The 20,501-nt window shown below is 37.6% G+C and overlaps 2 long non-coding RNA genes across 2 annotated transcripts in view; one reads left to right on the forward strand and one right to left on the reverse strand.

Moving 5' to 3' along the window:
* The window catches only part of Gm41317, a 97,620-nt gene extending 77,962 nt beyond the window's left edge, over positions 1-19,658 (reverse strand). Inside the window, exons 1-2 of the long non-coding RNA XR_875331.3 lie at positions 19,416-19,658; positions 3,711-3,943 (exon numbers count right to left, since the gene is read on the reverse strand). This is a non-coding gene — a long non-coding RNA (predicted gene, 41317). The remainder of the gene's footprint in view (positions 1-3,710; positions 3,944-19,415) is intronic.
* Positions 19,659-19,724: 66 nt separating this feature from the next.
* 1700022A22Rik (RIKEN cDNA 1700022A22 gene) overlaps positions 19,725-20,501 on the forward strand; it is a 49,315-nt gene continuing 48,538 nt past the window's right edge. Inside the window, exon 1 of the long non-coding RNA NR_045509.1 lies at positions 19,725-20,259. This is a non-coding gene — a long non-coding RNA (RIKEN cDNA 1700022A22 gene). The remainder of the gene's footprint in view (positions 20,260-20,501) is intronic.

A 20,501-nucleotide genomic window follows, 5' to 3' on the forward strand; every position in this document is an offset into this window, starting at 1 on the left:
TTCAAAGGATAATAAAGGAAAAACTCCAACATAAGGAGGGAAACTATGATCTAGAAAAAGCAAGAAAGTAATCTTTCAACAAACCTAAAAGAAGATAGCCACAGGTCTGACATAGTTCTACTGGAAGATCCAGCAATATGACACCTGGGCATATACCCAGAAGATGTAATAAGGACACATGCTCAACCACGCTCATAGCACCTTTATTTATAATAGCAAGAAGGTAGAAAGAACCCACATGTCCCTAAACAGAGGAATTGGTATAGAAAATGTGGTACATTTACACAATGGAGTATTGCACAGCTATTAAAAACAATGAATTCATGAAATTCTTAGACAAACGGATGGATTTGGAGGTATCATCCTAAATGAGGTAACCAAATTACAAAAGAACACACATGATATGCTTTCACTGATAAGTGGATACTAGCTGAAAAGCTCAGAATACCCACGATACAATTTGCAAAACACATGAAATTCTAGAAGAAGGAAGACCAAAGTGTCAATACTTCTATCCTTCTTATACAGGACAACAAAATACCCATGAAAAGTATTCCAGAGGCAAAGTTTGGAGCAGAGACTGAAGGAATGACCATATGGAAACTGCCCCACCTGGGGGTCCATCCCATAAACACCCACCAAACCCAGAAAATCTGGCAGATGCAGACAAGAGCTTACTTACAGGAATCTGATATAGCAGCCCCAACCTGTGGGAAAGTCTAACACGTGCACGTGAAAGAGAATGGGGGACAAGAAACTCAAAGAATGGGCAGCAAGTCCAGGAGCCTGATCAAGCTGACAAATATCTATTTTTCTCAGGTAGGCTATATACTCATAGGAGCAGGAAGAGGGAAGGAGGGGGTTGCTTTGTCTTTGGGTAATGCACCTGTTCCCAGGAACAGGATATTTACTTGGTAAAAAGTTCAGTAGGAAGATCAGAACAGAATGGGGTTTTAGGGATGTATCCACAAGATTTGTAGCTATTTGTTTTCTGCTGATTTCAAGATCTGTGTCTATTTGTACTCAGCTGGACTAGGACTTTCCCACTTTTGCCAGTAAGCACTTAAAATCAGTTAATGTTTAAACAAGTTCACACCCAACATGTCCCCCATTTTCTTAGTATAGAAGGACTGGAGATTTTAGTTTTTGCTAAGGTGGGGATAGAGTCCTGACCCCCAGTGACTACAGAGGATCTTGTAATGGCTCCGGTCCTCCTGGTGTTGTCTAGTGATGTATCAGGGCCATACCCATCCTAATGTCTTTTTCAAGGAGAGGGGATAGTTTGGACATCAACCCCTCTGCAGTCAGGTTTGTCCCTCAGGGAACCCAGAAAGATACTTTAATTTTTGCTTTATAATCACTTGCAGTACTCTGCCTTGCAGCCCAAGCAAGAACTTAGTTCGTCAGTCAGAAGGGATTCTGGGTGGCCCCTCTCTACTTTGTCCTGGGGTTGTAGTCCTCCTTTATTAGGTTGGGTGGAGAAGGGTTTTGGGAACACCCTGGAGGGAATATCAACGTCTCAAATCTCTTGGTCCTCCATTGCTAATTTATGATAATGTACCTGGATAGGTTTTGCTGCCAAATCATCTATCTGAAGTTTCACAAAGTTGGTACGTCTATTAAGGGACCAGGGACCAAAAGAAATAAACAAAACCAATCCAACTATTGGTCCCAAAATGGAAGGAAGTAGGGTTGACAACCATGGAGAGGTTGAAAGCCAATTTTTATACCAGCTCTCCTCCTCCTCCTCCTCCTCCTCCTCCTCCTCCTCCTCCTTCTTCCTCTCTCTCTCTCTCTCTCTCTCTCTCTTCTGTAGTTCTTCTCTGAATTTCCTCATGCTTTCTTTGACCATCCCTGTCTTGTCTACATAAAAGCAGCATTCTTCTTTAAGAGCAGCACACAGCACTCCCTGCTGTCAAAAGAGTAGATCAAATCTTCTGTGATTTTAAGGACAACTTCAGCTAAGGAGGAGAGGGAATCAGAGCAGTTGTAAATGCCTTGTCATAGATGCTGAGTGTCTTTATCAATGGTGACACTGAGTTCTTGATACCTAGACTTGGAGAGAACGTATAAGGAAATTTCATTCCCCACACCCACAGCACCAAAGTCTAGGGTGTCTGAAATGGTGATGGCAGTTAGGGGCTCTCTTCACCGGTGGACTAGTGAAGAGATGAGTCAGCAGACTGGTCCCACAAATGAAAAAAACTCTTCTAAATGATAATAAATCAGTCAAGGGATCAATTGTACAAGAATGCCAAAATCAGAATTGTTTTGCAGAAAATGCACTGGCTGAAAGGCAGGGGATAAGGCCATCAATGGCAAACTCAACAAGTATCATTTGAAGGAACTAAATACTGGTTACTAATATCAGGATCTTTGCCAAAATATTGTGTGAATGTTTTTCTTCCTTTAACAATTAAGACTGCAGACAAGGCATAATAGGTTGCCAAAACCTTACTTGGACTTGAGAGGAGACATACCTATAACAAAGGACATTCCTTTTTGGTGGTAGTTTGGGGCTACTGCCAAATCAACGTGGGGCTTGAACCCCACTGAGCTATCCAGTCTGTTTGTAATTAAAGCAAGTCTTTTGAGAGTTACTTAAGCCTACCCTCTGAAGTACAGCACCGTTTGCCAAGCCAATGGCATGGCTTCCTTTGGTGCCTGTTCAAAGGTGGACATACTCTGCCAGTGACTTAGAACAGTGGTGTTTAAGAATATCTTGGCAAAAAGGACTGGCATTTTCAAAAGCAAGCTGTTTCATAAAGGGGGTTTCAGGCTCTTGGACCCCAACAAGCACTCAGCCATCTCTCCTAAGGCGGCTAATGAAAGAATTGTAAGGCTCGTCCGGTCCCTGCAGCACCTTAAAGAGTACAGTGAAGGAGCCTGATTTTGGGGGCAGCTTTTTCCAGGCAGTTAAGCATGCCTGACTGACCTGAGCCAGGAGGCAGGGGTGGGGGTAGGGGAGCATTTGGGCCTTCAAGGTGTTAGAAGGTGATTCGCCCAAAATATTCCTCATGGTCCATAACTTAATGTCTGATTGTGTGTGGTTTTTAAATTCAAATTCTTTTGCCATCTCTGCAACTTCTGATTTCCATAATAGAAAGTCGCTGCCAGTGAGTGCAACTTGAGCAGGCTATGAAAATTCTTTTGACATAAGCCATCCCTTTGTAGAGGATTCAAGGAATGCCAAAGTAAAGGTGGCAATGGGGCCATAGTTGGGCATTGCCGCTTTAAGATTTTCCAGAATCTTAAAATTTAGCTGTTGATTGTGATAGCAGGGGTGAACAAAGGTTCCTGTCTTAAAGCAGAGAGGCAGCATATGAATTGCCTGGTTAGCGGAAGGAGGACAGGAGATGGATTCTTTAAGAGACTGATCTCCCTCAGACACGAAGCATTGGAGATCTGGCCATTCAGGGGTGGTTCTAAGAATGTCACTAATGAGGGGTCAGGAGTTAAAGGCTGTAACAGGTATTTTTGTTGGTCCAAATTCTTCATAATAACCTTTTAAGCAATGCCAATTCTGTGCTACCTTTTCTCATCAATTGGGGGGACCATGGACAAATATCTCCCACAAAATCTAAATTTTTCTTTAAATCTTTTTTCTTAACCCTAGTTCCTCTCGTCTTGAGGGACGCTTTAAGCCCTGACACAGAAAGTGACTGTTAAGAAAATGCCTGTCCCATATCTCACATTATTTAAGATCTTACCTTAAATACCTTAAGATCTGCAGCACGCTATGAACTCCAAGACTGTCTCATGGCGGGTTGGACTGTGGGGTTATGTAGAACCAAAGCTGCTCACAGGTGCTTCTGTAAATGAGCGGGCAGGCCTATGCTCTAATGATGAGCAGCGTTCTCTCCTCTGTGATACGCTGGGTTCCCTGTTCAGGTGCCAGTTTTTCCCGGCCCACATGACAATCGATCAGGGACTTGAATGGCACCTGTATAGAATGGGGGACAAGAAATGTGAAGAATGAACAGCGAGTCCAGAAGCCTGATCAAGCTGACATATTTTTATTTTTTTCCCTACACAGGTTATAAACTCATAGGAGCAGGAATTAGGTTGGAGGGGGGTCTCTTTGTCTCTGAGTAATGCACCTGTTCCCAGGAACAGGATATTGACTGGGTAAACAGTTCAGCAGGAAGACCAGAACAGAATGAGTTATTAGGCACCCATCCAGAAGATTTATAGCTATTTGCTCTCCTCTGACTTCAAGTGGAGAGAAAATAGACTATTTGTACTCAGCTGGGCTAGGAATTTTCCATAAAGGCGAAGACTTCCTGCCAGCCAGACTTAAGGCAGTTCATGTTCAAACAAGGTCACTTCCAACATATAGCTGTCTCCTGAGAGGCTCTGGCAGTGTCTGACAAATACAGAAGTGGATGTTCACAGCCATACATTAGATGGAGCACATGGTCCCCAGTAAAGGAGCTAGAGATGGTACCCAATGAACTGAAGGGGTTTGCAGCCCCCTATGAGGAACAACAATATGAACTAACCAGTAACCCCAGAGCTCTCTGGGACTAAACCACCAATTCAAGAAAACACATTGAGGGACTCATGGCTCTAGTTGCATATATAGCAGTGGATGGCTTAGTCACTTATCAATGGGAGGAGCGGCCCAGTATAGGTGAATGCCTAGGCCAGGAAGCAAGAGTGGGGGAGTTGGGGAGCAGGATGGGGGAGAGGATAGGGGATTTTTGAAGGGGAAGCTAGGAAAGGGGATAACATTTGAAATGTGAATAAAGAAAATATCTAATAAAAATAAAAAATAAATAAATATCTGTCTCAAAAGAAATAGCCAAAACATTATTTGGAACAGAATTTTGAGACAGAGGTTTGTTTTTCTTTGTATTTGCTTAACTTTTTATTCTCAATTGATTTTAGGATAGTAGAAGAACTTTTTATTCTGAATTGATTTAATACAGTAGAAGAATTATAAAAATAGCAGCATGTTCTTATGTTTGCTTAAGTTCCTATCTTGTAACCATAGGACAATAATCAAAATCAAGCTACAAGCATGATCATTATATCATTATTAATAAAGTTGTATATCCCTTTCAGATTTAAAAAGATAAAAAAAAGAAGTTTTACTGTACAGGCTATATTCAAAATCAGTTTTTATCGCTATTAGCGTAGAAGGTCAGTGTCCCAGTTTGCACACAGAAATATTTTGTTGATTATGGGTTTCAAAGACCTTCAGAAGTGATAACTCTGTTGTTTATATTTCTAGTGATATAGTGTTATGATTTTTTTTTTTTTACCTTTTCTGGGTTTTATCTTAAGGTGATCACATTCTGTCATTCATCTAACTCACATTCTTCTCTAAATAGTTGGTAGAAAATGTTCCACCTCCGCTACAAAGTTCAGTTTTGTCACAGTTTTACAAACAAAACAAAAAAAATCAATCTGTATATTAATTCATAATCCATGTGACTAAACATGCAGCCTAGAAAATGATCCAGTTCACAAAGTGCCTTAACTGATCTCTAGTGGCCTACTAGAAAATCGGAAACTTGCATGTTATAAATTTAATTGTATAGGAAAATAAAAAAAGGATAATATAATCTTGTTTTAAATTACTTTAATTTTAATGATACAATATCAGACATACATATAGATAAACATATACATCTCTGATATGTTTTCATAAAAGTTTATATGATAGACTGATATATATAGATATAGATTAGATAGATAGATATAAAGATATGGACATAGACATAGATTGATATAGATGATATAGATGATAAAGATGATATAGATTATATAGATGATATAGATGATATAGATGATATAGATGGTAAAGGTATAGGTATAGGTATAGGTATAGGTATAGGTATAGGTATAGGTATAGGTATAGGTATAGGTATACCACTGATGACCTAGAGACGAAATGATGTTTCTCTTTTTTTGGGTTGGACATTGTTTTAAATTACAAAATAGTGATGCATTGGTTTCTTAATAAATTATATTTCCTTTGGAAGAAACACGTAGATTAAAAATCAAAAATGTTGGATATCCTGCTGTAGAAATCATTGTATAGTATTTCTATAATCATTCCATAATCATCCATTGTATAAAGGCCTTGGAAGTTGAAGTGGAACTTATTAAAATATATAAGAAAAATGTTAGAGATAAAACTCAGCTATCATTAGTTTATGCTAACAAAGGAGATTCAGTTAAAGAATCATTCTACCATCTCTAATCTAATAAAGCTATAGAACTATGACCTAAATATATACTCTAAATTTAGGAATTAGCTGTTCAAGAACATTGAAGCTTAGTAGATTATTCATTGGAAGTGAAGTGTTGCTTTTTTGTCAAACAAAATATAAATGGTAACATTTAAAATTTCATATTATCTACTTCTGCACAACAAAAATTGTTCTCAACTAGTTAAAAAGAGAATTTTCATATCAACTAACTAGTCCACTTATGGGCCAATAGTCTATAGACTGTAAACCCTTCCACCTGTTCATTGACACACCATTTACAATTGTAAAGGAATGAAAATAACCTCAATGATTATCAGTAGATGAATATATAAAGATGTGGTTCATAATCAGAGGAATTTCATCCAGCCATGAGTATATACTAAATGATGTTTAGAGGAAAACTGATGCAACTACAAATTTTTATGTAAAATATTGTAAGCCATATATAAAAATTACATATACATGTATGCATTTGTATGCATGTGTGTGTATTTCTATACATCATGAAACTAGAAATGAGATCATGAAAGGAGAAATAAGAGGTCTTCATGTAAGCAGAGCAAAAATGAGAGCTAATACATACAAGTAACATAGTGGGAAAATGAGAATAGATTAGTATCATGAAAAACAATCAGCAAAATGACAGAGGTGGTGCAGAGGTTTGGAGATGAGTGTGTAAAGAAAAACAGCTTATATTAAACAACCATTATGAAATTCACCACCTTGCTTGTTGATTAATCATATTGTTCATACTGCTAGAGAGTCATGATATAGATGGATAAATCTTGTGTTTATATTATGTAATATATTTGGACAGAGCTATACATTTATTTTTGTGTGAGGTTAGATGATTACGCTGATTCCAAGAAGAATCTGTATTTAGTAAGTGACCTGAAATACTAATGGCTTGATAACCTGATAAATGAAAAAAGCTGTAAGATTATACCATGGGTCTTTCCAGGTTAGTGTACCCCTACACCTGACAAGACTGTATAATGACTCTAATTGATCCATGAGGATAATAGATGAAGATTTATTCTTCCAAGGTTTGTGGATGTTCAAATTGTCCATATCCTTTCAGATGAGCTAACCATCCTGATATACTTGATACACTAACCATCTTGATAAACTAAAATCTTGCCTTCACAGAATGTCCAGATAGCTTATTTTGTGGTTCCTGGAAATATCTTTCTTGATGGATTTAGTAGTATCTAATCCGAGGAAATGAGACTGATTCCTTCTCTGAATCCTTCTAGGGAAGACAATCTCTTTTAATGTCAGATATTGTTCTATCGAAATGCTTAGGCTGACACAGTGTTATAGCCTTCTGCAGCTATAGGCTCTCCGATATCATTTCTCATTGATCATCACATAAACAAAATTTTTTTCCATTTTTATTAGGTATTTAGCTCATTTACATTTCCAATGCTATACCAAAAGTCCCACATGCCCACCCCCCCACTCCCCTACCCACTCACTCCCCCTTTTTGGCCCTGGCGTTCCCCTGTACTGGGGCATATAAAGTTTGCAAGTCCAATGGGCCTCTCTTTGCAGTGATGGCCGACTAGGCCATCTTTTCATACATATGCAGCTAGAGACACGAGCTCCAGAGAACTGCTTAATTCATATTGTTGTTCCACCTATAGGGTTGCAGTTCCCTTTAGTTCCTTGGGTGCTTTCTCTAGTTCCTCCATTGGGGGGCCCTGTGGTCCATTCAATAGCTGACTGTGAGCATCCACTTCTGTGTTTGCTAGGCCCTGGCATACTCTCACAAGAGACAGCTATATCTGGATCCTTTCAGCAAAATCTTGCTAGTGTATGCAATGGTGTCAGCGTCTCATTGATCATCACATAAACCAAAATCATGGGATGGATCTCTGGATATGGAAATCACTAGATGGTCCATCCTTTCATCACACTTCCAAATTTTGTCTTTGTAACTCCTTCCATGGGCGTTTTGTTTCCTATTCTAAGAAGGGGCAAAGTGTCCACACTTTGGCCTTCATTCTTGAGTTTCATGCATTTAGCAAATTGTATCTTATATCTTGGGTATCCTAAGTTTCTGGGCTTATATCCACTTATCAGTGAGTACATATTGTGAGAGTTCCTTTGTGATTGGGTTACCTCACTCAGGATGATGCCCTCCAGGTCCATCCATTTGGCTAGGAATTTCATAAATTCATTCTTTTTAATAGCTGAGTAGTACTCCATTGTGTAAATGTACATCATTTTCAGTATCCATTCCTCTGTTGAGGGGCATCTGGGTTCTTTCCAGCTTCTGGCTATTATAAATAAGGCTGCTATGAACATAGTGGAGCATGTGTCCTTCTTACCGGTTGGGGCATCTTCTGGATATATGCCAAGAAGAGGTATTGCTGGATCTTCTGGTAGTACTATGTCCAATTTTCTGAGGAACCACCAGACTGATTTCCAGAGTGGTTGTACAAGCTTGCAATCCCACCAACAATGGAGGAGTGTTCCTCTTTCTCCACATCCACGCCAGGATCTGCTGTCACCTGAATTTTTCATCTTAGCCATTTTGACTGGTGTGAGGTGGAATCTCAGGGTTGTTTTGAGTTGCATTTCCCTGATGATTAAGGATGTTGAACATTTTTTCAGGTGTTTCTCTCCCATTCAGTATTCCTCAGGTGAGAAATCTTTGTTCAGTTCTGAGCCCCATTTTTAATGGGGTTATTTGATTTTATGGAGTCTACCTTCTTGAGTTCTTTATATATATTGGATCATAGTCCCCTGTCAGATTTGGGATAGGTAAAGATCCTTTCCCAATCTGTTGGTGGTCTTTTTGTCTTATTGACGGTGTCTTTTGCCTTGCAGAAGCTTTGCAATTTTATGAGGTCCCATTTATCGATTCTTGATCTTACAGGACAAGCCATTGCTGTTCTATTCAGGAAATTTTCCCCTGTACCCATATCTTCGAGGCTTTTCCCTACTTTCTCCTCTATAAGTTTCAGTGTCTCTGGTTTTATGTGGAGTTCCTTAATCCACTTAGATTTGACCTTAGTACAAGGAGATAGTAATGGATCAATTCACAATCTTCTACATGATAACAGCCAGTTGTGCCAGCACCATTTGTTGAAAATGCTGTCTTTTTTTCCACTGGATTGTTCTAGATCCCTTGTCAAATATCAATTGACCATAGGTGTGTGGGTTAATCTCTGGGTCTTCAATTCTGTTCCATTGGTCTACTTGTCTGTCACTATACCAGTACCATGCAGTTTTTATCACAATTGCTTTGTAGTACAGCTTTAGGTTGGGCATGGTGATTCCACCAGAGGTTCTTTTATCCTTGAGAAGAGTTTTTGCTATCCTAGGTTTTTTGTTATTCCAGATGAATCTGCCGATTGCCCGTTCTAATTCGTTGAAGAATTGAGTTGGAATTTTGATGGGGATTGCTTTGAATCTGTAGATTGCTTTTGGCAAGATAGCCATTTTTACTATATTGATCCTGCCTATCTATGAGCATTGGAGATCTTTCCATCTTCTGAGATCTTCTTTAATTTCTTTCTTCAGAGACATGAAGTTCTTGTCATACAGATCTTTCACTTCCTTAGTTAGAGTCACGCCTAGGTATTTTATATTATTTGTGGCTATTGAGAAGGGTGTTGTTTCCCTAATTTCTTTCTCAGCCTGTTTGTCCTGTGTGTAGAGAAAGGCCATTGACTTGTTTGAGTTAATTTTATATCCAGCTACTTCACTGAAGCTGTTTATCAGGCTTAGGAGTTCTCTGGTGGAATTTTTAGGGTCACGTATATATACTATCATATCATCTGCAAAAAGATATTTTCACTTCTTCCTTTCCAATTTGTATCCCCTTGATCTCCTTTTGTTGTCTAATTGCTCTGGCTAGGACTTCAAGTACTATGTTGAATAGGTAGGGAGAGAGTGGACAGCCTAGTCTAGTCCCTGATTTTAGTGGGATTGCTTCAAGCTTCTCCCCGTTTACTTTGAAGCTGGCTACTGGTTTGCTGTAAATTGCTTTTATCATGTTTTGGTATGGGCCTTGAATTCCTGATCTTTCCAAGACTTTTATCATGAATGGGTGTTCGATTTTGTCAAATGCTTTCTCAGCATCTAACGAGATGATCATGTGTTTTTTTTCTTTGAGTTTGTTGATATACTGGATTTTGTTGATGGATTTTTGTATATTGAAACATCCCTGCAACCCTGGGATGAAACCTACTTGGTCAGGATGGATGATTGTTTTGATGCGTTCTTGGATTCGGTTATCAAGAACTTTATTGAGGATTTTTGCATCAATATTTATAAGGGATATTGTTCTGAAGTTCTCTATCTTTTTGGGGTCTTTTTGTGGTTTAGGTATCAGAGTAATTGTGGCTTCATAGAATGAGTTGGGTAGAATACCTTCTGTTTCTATTTTGTGGAATAGTTTGTGAAGAACTGGGATTAGATCAGAACCCAGCACTCCCACCTCGCCCAGTCCGGGGCACCCCAACACAACCAAAAATCTAGACCCGGTTTTAAAAGCATATCTCATGATGATGGTAGAGGACATCAAGAAGGACTTTAATAAGTCACTTAAACAAATACAGGAGGACACTGTTAAACAGGTAGAAGACTTTAAAGAGGAAGCACAAAAATCCCTTAAAGAATTGCAGGAAAACACAACCAAACAGCTGATGGAATTGAATGAAACCATCCAAGACCTAAAAAGGGAAGTAGACACAATAAAGAAAACCCAAAGTGAGGCAACGCTGGAGATAAAAACCCTAGGAAAGAAATCTGGAACCATAGATTCGAGCATCAGCAACAGAATACAAGAGATGGAAGAGAGAATCTCAGGTGCAGAAGATTCCATAGAGAACATCGGCACAACAATCAAAGAAAATGGAAAATTCAAAAAGATCCTAACTCAAAACATCCAGGAAATCCAGGACACAATGAGAAGACCAAACCTACAGATAATAGGAGTAGATGAGAATGAAGATTTTCAACTCAAATTATCAGCAAATATCTTCAACAAAATTATAGAAGAACACTTCCCAAACCTAAAGAAATATTTGCCCATGAACATACAAGAAGCCTACAGAACTCCAATTAGACTGGAACAGAAAAGAAATTCCTCCCGACACATAATAATCAGAACAACAAATGCACTAAATAAAGAGAGAATATTAACAGCAGTAAGGGAAAAAGGTCAAGTAACATATAACAGCAAGCCTATCAGAATTACACCAGATTTTTCACTAGAGATTATGAAAGCCAGAAGATCCGGGACAGATGTTATACAGACACTAAGAGAACACAAATGCCAGCCCAGGCTACTATACCCAGCCAAACTCTCAATTACCATAGATGGAGAAACCAAAGTATTCCACGACAAAACCAAATTCACACATTATCTTTCCATAAATCCAGCCTTTCAAAGGATAATAACAGAAAAAAAAAATACAAGGACGGAAACCACGTCCTAGAAAAAGCAAGAAGTTAATCCCTTAACAAACCTAAAAGAAGACAGCCACAAGAACAGAATGCCAACTTTAACAACAAAAATAATAGGAAGCAAAAATTACTTTTCTTTAATATCTCTTTATATCAATGGATTTAACTCCCCAATAAAAAGACATAGACTAACAGACTGGCTACAAAAACAGAACCCAACATTTTGCTGCTTACAGGAACCTCATCTCAGAGAAAAATATAGACACTACCTCAGAATGAAAGGTTGAAAAATTTTTTTCTAAGCCAATGGTCTGAAGAAACAAGCTGGAGTAGCCATTCTAATATCTAATAAAATAGACTTCCAACCCAAAGTCATCAAAAAAGACAAGGAGGGGCATTTCATACTCATCAAAGGTAAAATCCTCCAAGAAGAACTATCAATTCTGAAGATCTATGCTCCAAATAAAAGGGCAGCCACATTCATTAAAGAAACTTTCGTAAAGCTCAAAGCACACATTGTACCTCACACAATAATAGTGGGAGACTTCAACACACCATTTTCACCAATAGACATATCATGGAAACAGAAACTAAACAGGGACACAGTGAAACTAACAGAAGTTATGAAACAAATGGATCTGACAGATATCTACAGAACATCTTATCCTAAAACAAAAGGATATACCTTCTTCTCAGCACCTCATGGTACCTTCTCCAAAGTTGAGCACATAATTGGTCACAAAACAAGCCTCAACATATACAAAATTATTGAAATTGTCCCATGTGTCATATCAGATAGCCATGGACTAAGGCTGATCTTCAATAACAACATAAATAATAGAAAGCCAACATTCACGTGGAAACTGAACAACAATCTTCTCAAGGTAAGTTTATTTAGCAGTTAACCTCTGAGTCAAAAACTACATATGGGGAATAAAAGATACTTTGACAAGTCCCTCTTATTATTTCAGTGGTATCAATGCAAACACTATAAGTCGTTTGTACTTTAACATATGTAGTACATATTTTGATATAAGTAGCATTTTAAAAAATATCAGTTATGGCAACATTATAAAGAATACAATATGCTCTCAAACTTAAAACTTAAATCCTGCTAAACTTCCATTTACTAGAAAATACAGATACATTTGCAGATAATTTGTCACTATTTCAATTTTTAAACATAAACATTTGACGTAAAGCTGTATTCCTTATGAGTCCTAGGACTGTAAATAAATTGTATTCTGTGTTGTCCCTAAATCAGTGTTCTGTTACTTGAGTCATAAATAAAATAATTAAAGTGTGATAAAATAAGTAATCCTCCAAACGTACTACTACATTATATGTGAGATATTTTGCAATAAAATGTGCCTTCAGAACTGACTGAGATAAAAACCATTTTCTTCTATTACTGATCATATAACCTTAGTAGTTTGTTTGAATAACCTTTATTTTTTTTCCACATTTGTAAAGCAATAACAACAGTACTAATGTTTACTACTGTGGGCCATTTGAGATGTTAGTTATTGAATCATATAAAGGGTCAGAAGAGCCCTTAGCATTTGTTAAATAGTATAAATTTGAACACCATTGCTCCTTGAAGTTTAAAACCTATATCAAGGAAGGATGTTACATGGAGTTATTATAATGCAATAAGGATGTTGATCTTCAGAACTTTCACAGATGACTATAAAATAACTGTAAATATAAATGCCAATTGAACTAGAGAAAGCCTTTCCTGTGTGTGGATGAACATAAATAAAAAGAAGTAGTGTGGATACTTTCAATTTTATGTTTTAGAATTTAGTAGATATTTTAAATGAATAAAATCATTTCTAACTCTGAACAATAATATTGAAATATGGTTTCTGTTACAAAATCACTATCAGTTTTTATTTAATCAGAAACTGAAGCAAATTTATCTACACTGTATTGTAAACAGAATGAATTAGATAAATGTTTCTACATATGATGTTGATTTAATTATGAAATGGTGGAAGAAATAACCCCATAAAATCACATTTTGAAAAAAAACCTTTTGCCATATTTTAGAAAATAATTTTATAACTATTAAAATAATAATGATAATAAAACTAATAATAATAACAGTAGTTTTTCCTAAACTCCTAAAACAAAGAAGCAACATAATAACACATATTAAAATAACTATTATGTCTTTATTAAGGACCTGTTAAGTTAAAAACAAAAGCAAATACTGTCTACACAATTTCTCCAAATTCTTATGCTTTAGTAGCTAGGCATTTCATTTTGAAGGTTCTTTAAGTATTGTGAAATACTTAGTCATATGTGATTTCAAGTGCCCTTGTGTGCCTATAAATAGAGAGGACTGTTGGTGGTGTAAGATATCTTCCTCAAATGGTACCTACAACCTTTTTTATTTATTTACCTTATATTTGGATCGCTGCTCCTCATCCCCTGCCACAATACTCCCCCCTCCATTTCTACTCTGAGAGTATGGGAGACCTCTGTTATCTCCCTGCCATAGCATATAAGTCTGCAGGATTATCCCAATCTTTCCCCACTGTGTCCAGACAAGGTCCCCTAGATAGAAGAACATCCACAGACAGGCAACAGCTTTTGGGATAGTACATCCTCTGGTTGTTTAGGACTCACATGAATACAAAGCTTCACATCTGCTACATATGTGCAGAGGTTTATATTCAGCTTCTGTATGCTCTTTGGTTGGTGGTTCAGTCTTTAAGAGCCCAACAGTCCAGGTTAACTAAGTCTGTCCATCTTCCTCTGGAGTTCCTATCCCCTTTGGGTCAAAATTCTTTCCTCTTATTCTTCCATAAGAATCCCCAAGCTCCAGCCACTGTTTGGCTATGGGTCTCCTCATCCTTCTGAGTCAACTGCTCTGTGAAACCTCTCAGAGGACAGCTTTGATAGAGTCATGTATGCAAACATAAAAGGGTATCATTAATAATGTCAGGGATTAGTTCTTGCCCTAGAGATTGGTCCCTGGTAGGGCTTGTTACTGCTTGGCCATTTTCTCAGTCTCTGCTCCAGTATTGTTGTTAAGGTGGTGGCCCCATTGCACCATTGAAGTTCCTAGAAAGAAACTTAAAGCAATTCCATTAAAATCAGGGAAAATACAAGGTTGCTGTTATCTCCCAATCTATTTAATATAGTATTTGAAGTTCTAGCCACAGCAATAAGACAATTAAACGAGACCAAGGGGATACAAATTAGAAAAATAGGTCAAAGAATTGCTGTTTGTGGATGATATGATAGTACACATAAATGTCCCCAAAATTCAACCAGAGAACTCCAACAGCTGAGAAACAACTTTAGCAGAGTGACTGGAACTAAAAAAATCAGTATCCCTCCTCAATACAAATAATAAATAGGTTGAGAAAGAAATTAGGGAGATAACATTTTTATAATAGCCACAAATGATATAAAGTACTTTGGTATTACTCTAATCAAGCAAGTGAAAGATCTCTATGGCAAGAACTTCAAATCAATGATGAAAGAAATTGAGGAAGATATCAGAAAATCGCCCATGTTCATGGATAGGTAGTATTAATAGAATGAAAATGACCATCACAATTTACAGATTCAATGCAACCCCCATCAAAATTCCAAAATAACTTTTTTTTAAATACCTTAAAAGATTAACTCTCGACTGGTAAGCAATAATCCTAAAGAATAAAAGAACTTTCAGAAATATTGCAATCTCTAACCTCAAGCTATACCACAGACAAATAGTAGTAAATACTGCATGATATTGGTATAGGAACCGACAGATTAATTAATGGAATAGAATCAAAGAGCTTGAAATAAACCCACATACCTAAAGACACTTGATTTTTGACAAGAAAAAAAACTATACAATAGAAAAAAGATACACCTTCAATAAATGGTGGTGTTCTAACTGAATGTCTTCATGTAGAAGAATGCAAATAGACTCATATCTATCACCCTACACAAAATTAAGTCGAATGGATCAAAGACCTCCAGATAAAACCTGATAAAAAAGTAAATCTAATAGAACAACAAGCAGGGAATAGCCTTTAACACCTTGTTACAAGAGACAACTTCCTGAACAGAACATCAATAGCTCAGACTCTAAGATTAGCACTTGATAAATGGGAACTCATGAAACTGAAAAGCTAATAAAAGGAAAAGGACACTGTTAATAGGATGAAATGGCAACCTACAGATTCGGAAAAGGACTTTACCAACCCTACATCTGATAGAGGGTTAGTTTCCAAAGTTTTTAAAGGAATCAAGGAGTTAGAGACCAAAAATCCAAATAATCTACTTTATAATGAGATATTGAGATATTCAGAGAATTATCAACAGAGGGATCTTGAATGGCCTAGAAGCACTTAAAGAAATAAAGTAAGTCCTTAGTTATCAGACAAATGCAAGTCAGATTTCTGAAATTCCATCTTATACCTGTCAGAATAGCTAAAATCAAAAACTCAAGCAATAACACCTGCTGGTGAGAATATGTTTCAATTTGAGCATTCTTCCATTGCTGGTGGGATTGCAAACTAGTACAATTCAGCTATTTGCAAAAACTGGAAATAGTTCTACTTCAAGACCCAGCTATTTGACCTTATGTTTGGGCCAACATTCCTATTTGCTCTGGAACTGCCAGTTTGTTCACACTATGAGATTAATTTCCTTTCTCCATGCCCTCATTAATAGGATGACAGATCTATACTATCAAGGAATAGTTTCTATGGATGTTGTATATCTGAACAGAAATACTCATGGTTGCCATGCTTGCTCTTTACTGACTGAATATTCTATTTTGATCTTACTAATCTAGGCACCGTAGTCATGGGGACCTTCTCAGTTTCTGCATGTAAAAAGAGTCAAGATTGGGCTCTAGTTTAAATTCAATATACAGTGCTTCATTATTATACACAAAGCCCTAATTTTGACACAATTATTTCAAAACTGAAGTACCTGTTATTTTATTAAAATTTTAAAGTAAATTAATGCAATTGCTGCTTCTGGTTCTCAGTTGAATATACCTGAATAGTGGAGAATTAAGATATATTTTCTCTCATCATAAACTTTTGATACAAGTTCAAAAGTGAAAATGTTTATGTATCTTTAAATTCATCTGTTACAAAACCTGTTTTATTTTAACCTGTGACTTTTACTCCTAGTATAAATTATTCATATTTTCATTTTTTTCAAAGTTCTGCATTACATCTGTCTCTAAGGTAAGTAAAAAACCAGGCAACAAACACATTTTGCACTCCCAATGTGTATTTAGGAAATTATTAAAGCTATGATTACAAATAGGAATGTAATTTACATGTCTAAATGGATAAACAAAATTTTATTTAATAAAAATAGTTACACATAATCAGAATTTTTAGGTGAAAAAAAATCTGCTTTTCATGCTATAATATTTAAATAGCAATCCAAGATACACACACACACACTACAGTATGCTTAAAAACAGTATTAGCATGAATATTAGAGTTTTTCCAGATGGGTGCTTCTGACAAATTGTAACCATTACATTTGAAAGCATATTTTTCTTTAATCTCCTCCAAATAGGCTAGCAATATTAATGAAAGTTTCTGTTTTATCTGCAAGAGTTTCTTAAAAATGTTAATGTGTTTCAGGTACATTGTCTCAAGAAATACAATTTTCATTTTTCTTTCTTCATTTTTTCTTTTTGAAAGATATTTGTTTCAGCAATCAACAGTTATTTTTCACAGCCACTATGAGGAAAAATATTCTTCATATATAAGATATTATTCAGTCTCTACTTTTTAATATAATTTAAAATGATTGATAAAATGTATAACTGTCCACTGCTTATTTTATTAATTTTAATTTTTGCTAAACAGGTAGGAGCATAGAGAATTAATCATAATCATAACGAACATTTTAAAAATTGGTTATTTACAGGGGCTTGTCACAGATCAGACTTACTAGTTGGGAATCAAATTACACAAGGCCTGGGCAATCATTGTTTAAGAGAAAGATGCCCAGTAAGTGGTCTGGACTCCTAGGAAACCTCAAATTTCCTTACTAAGTGTGGCTTCAGTGAATGAATATGTTAGTCAGGAAACTTTGAAGAACTGTAGAAAAGTGAAAATTCTTGTTTAAGGTTAAAAAAGAGACAAAAATGTGAGACTCCCAAGATCATTCTTGTCTCTAAGCCTTCTTATATTCTACCCCAGCTCTCTGCTCAGCTCACATAAAAATAGGAAACATAATCTTAAAGGATCATAGGGATCCTTTCTTCCTCAAGCAGACACAGTCTGAACTTTTCTAAATTACCTGTGCCTTATTAGCATGCAGATATACCCACTACTAATTAAACATAATGAGGTTTTGTTAAAGTACACTGTCAATTGTTTTTTTTTCTAAAGAGAGTTCTGAAGTATATTACACTTAGTGAAACAGTGCAAACTTAGGTGCAACTTTGTCTTTTTGTTTTTTTTTTTTTTTTTTTTTTTTTTTTTTTTTAGTTTTCCTAGACAGGGTTTTTCTGTAAAGCTCTGGCTGTCCTGGAACTCACTTTGTAGCCCAGGCTGGCCTGGAACTCAGAAATCTGTCTGCCTCTGCCTGCCGAGTGCTGGGATTAAAGGCATGCACTACTACGCCTGGCTCAACTTTGTTTTTCTGTATAGCAACTTCTACTTTGAGTGTATAAAACATATAGCCAAAATCATTATCTAAAAATATTTTTCAAGTTAAAAGAAACTATTGAAATCTGGCTTGATATCTCTTCACTTTTAGTCTTTTTCCAGTAATGATTCATGAATATAAAGGGGAACATCCGTATGTTCTTAAGCTCAAAATGAAAAATCTTGGGATGAATATTGTCAGTAAATAAGCACTGATTCTTGGTATTGTAATTCCAAAGTGTTCCTACCCCCTGTTGAGGAGAGACCTACTCACTATGATAGGGACACAGATCCATTTCCTCCCTGAGGAACCACAGGTCAGGGGCTGGCAGGGGGAGCCTATCCAGGTATTGACTATGAAGTTGGAAGGGGAATATCAATTATTTGAAGGCAGGTTCTAAAACTTAGAGATATGGAGTGGTGGTTGCAGAATTACCCACAGATATGGGCAGAAACTGCAGGGATGGGGAAAGCCACAAATCAACCCCCTGTCCATGTAGACCTGAAAGCCCAATCCAGCCCGATAACAGTCTGCCAGTATCCTATGTCTAAGGAGGCTCGAGATGGGATCTGGTCCCACATTTTATGCCTCCTCCAGCTGGGGATTTTAAGGAAGTGTCAGTCTGCCAGAAAGATGCCATTCCTCCCAGTGCCAAAACCTGGAACTAATGACTATTGTCATGTTCAGGACCACAGGATAACAAATAAACAAGCAGATGACTGATCTTCACCTGACTGAGCCCAGCCCTTATAACCTGTTGAATTCTTTGCCTCCCTTCAGAACATGATATACAGTTCTGGACCCAAAGGATGCCTTCTTCTGCCTGCCTCTAGCCGCCAAAAGTCAGGAGTACATAGCCTTTGAATGGAATGACCCAGATTCGGGCATAATAGGCCAAGTCACCTGGACTTGCCTGCCCAAGGGCTTCAAAAACTCCCCCACAATCTTGGATGAGGCCCTACATCAAAATCTAGCCATGTTCTGGGCAGCCAACCCTCAGGTAACTCTGTAACGACCTCCTTTTAGCTGCTTGAGGCAAAGAACTGTACTTAAAACGAAGAAAACACCTTCTCACTGAACTAGTAGGACTGGGATACCTCACGCAAGAAGGCCCACATCTGCACCCAGCAGGTTAGTTACCTGGAGTATCTGCTTAAAAAGGGAAAGAGGTGTCTGTAGGAGGCTAGAAAAGAAACTGTTCCATATTCTGCAGTCAACCAACCAAAAACAAGTAAGAGTGTGTTTGGGCACCGCAGGTTTCTGTCGCCTATGGATATCTCAATTCACTGAGATGGCGGCTCCATTAAAAGGGCAGTAGCTTATCTGTCCAAAAAAATGGACCCTGTGGTGGCAGAGTGGCCTGCCTGCCTGCGGATCATGGCCACGGTTGCTATGCTGATTATGACGCAGACAAATTAACTTTGGGGCATGACTTGGTGGTATCTGCTCCACATGCCCTACAGAACATGGTTTGCTGGCCACCTGACTGGTAGCTTACCAGTGTTCATATGACCCACTATCTGACTCTGTTGACACTGTCCAGGCCACCAGGAAGCCAGGGCAGTGGCCTTGAGAGTTGCCCCAGTGATGGTGGTCCAAGGCCTAAGATCACCAGGACCCAAGCTCTTGTACTCTGTTGAAGATCTGGCATTCATCTCAAGAGACCCCAACAACCGCTTTGAACCAGAAAAAGAACTCTGGTATGTACCATCAGGAAAGATGATTCTACCACAAGAACAAGTGTTGACAATGATAAGACAAATGCATCAATGGCCCTACCTAAGGATATCAAGTTAACTCAAACTGCCTTAAGACCTAAGTATTATGTTCCAGGACTGAAACAACCTGGTGGAACAAATAGTTTACAGTTGTGTTCCCTGCCAAAAAGTAAATGCTTGCAGAAGCAAAGCTGACCCCAGTAAGAGACCTCAGGGAGATAAGCCAGGAGCCTATTGGGAAGTGGATTTCACCGAGATAAAACCAGGCAAGTATGGTTGCATATATCTTCTAGCTTTCATAGACACTTTCTCAGGATGGGTAGAAGCCTTCTCTACCAAGCAAGAAACCGCAATGGTGGTAGTTAAAAAGATACTGGGAGAAATTTCCGCTCATTTGGAGTACCCAAGGTAATCAGATCTGATAATGGCCCTGCCTTCCTTGCCAAGGTAAGCCAGGGAGTGCCCAGGTACCCAGAGGTCGACTGCAAACTTCATTGTATTTACAGAC

The sequence above is a fragment of the Mus musculus genome, chromosome 15 (genome assembly GCF_000001635.26).
Source record: "Mus musculus strain C57BL/6J chromosome 15, GRCm38.p6 C57BL/6J".
NCBI classification, from domain to species: Eukaryota; Metazoa; Chordata; class Mammalia; order Rodentia; family Muridae; genus Mus; species Mus musculus.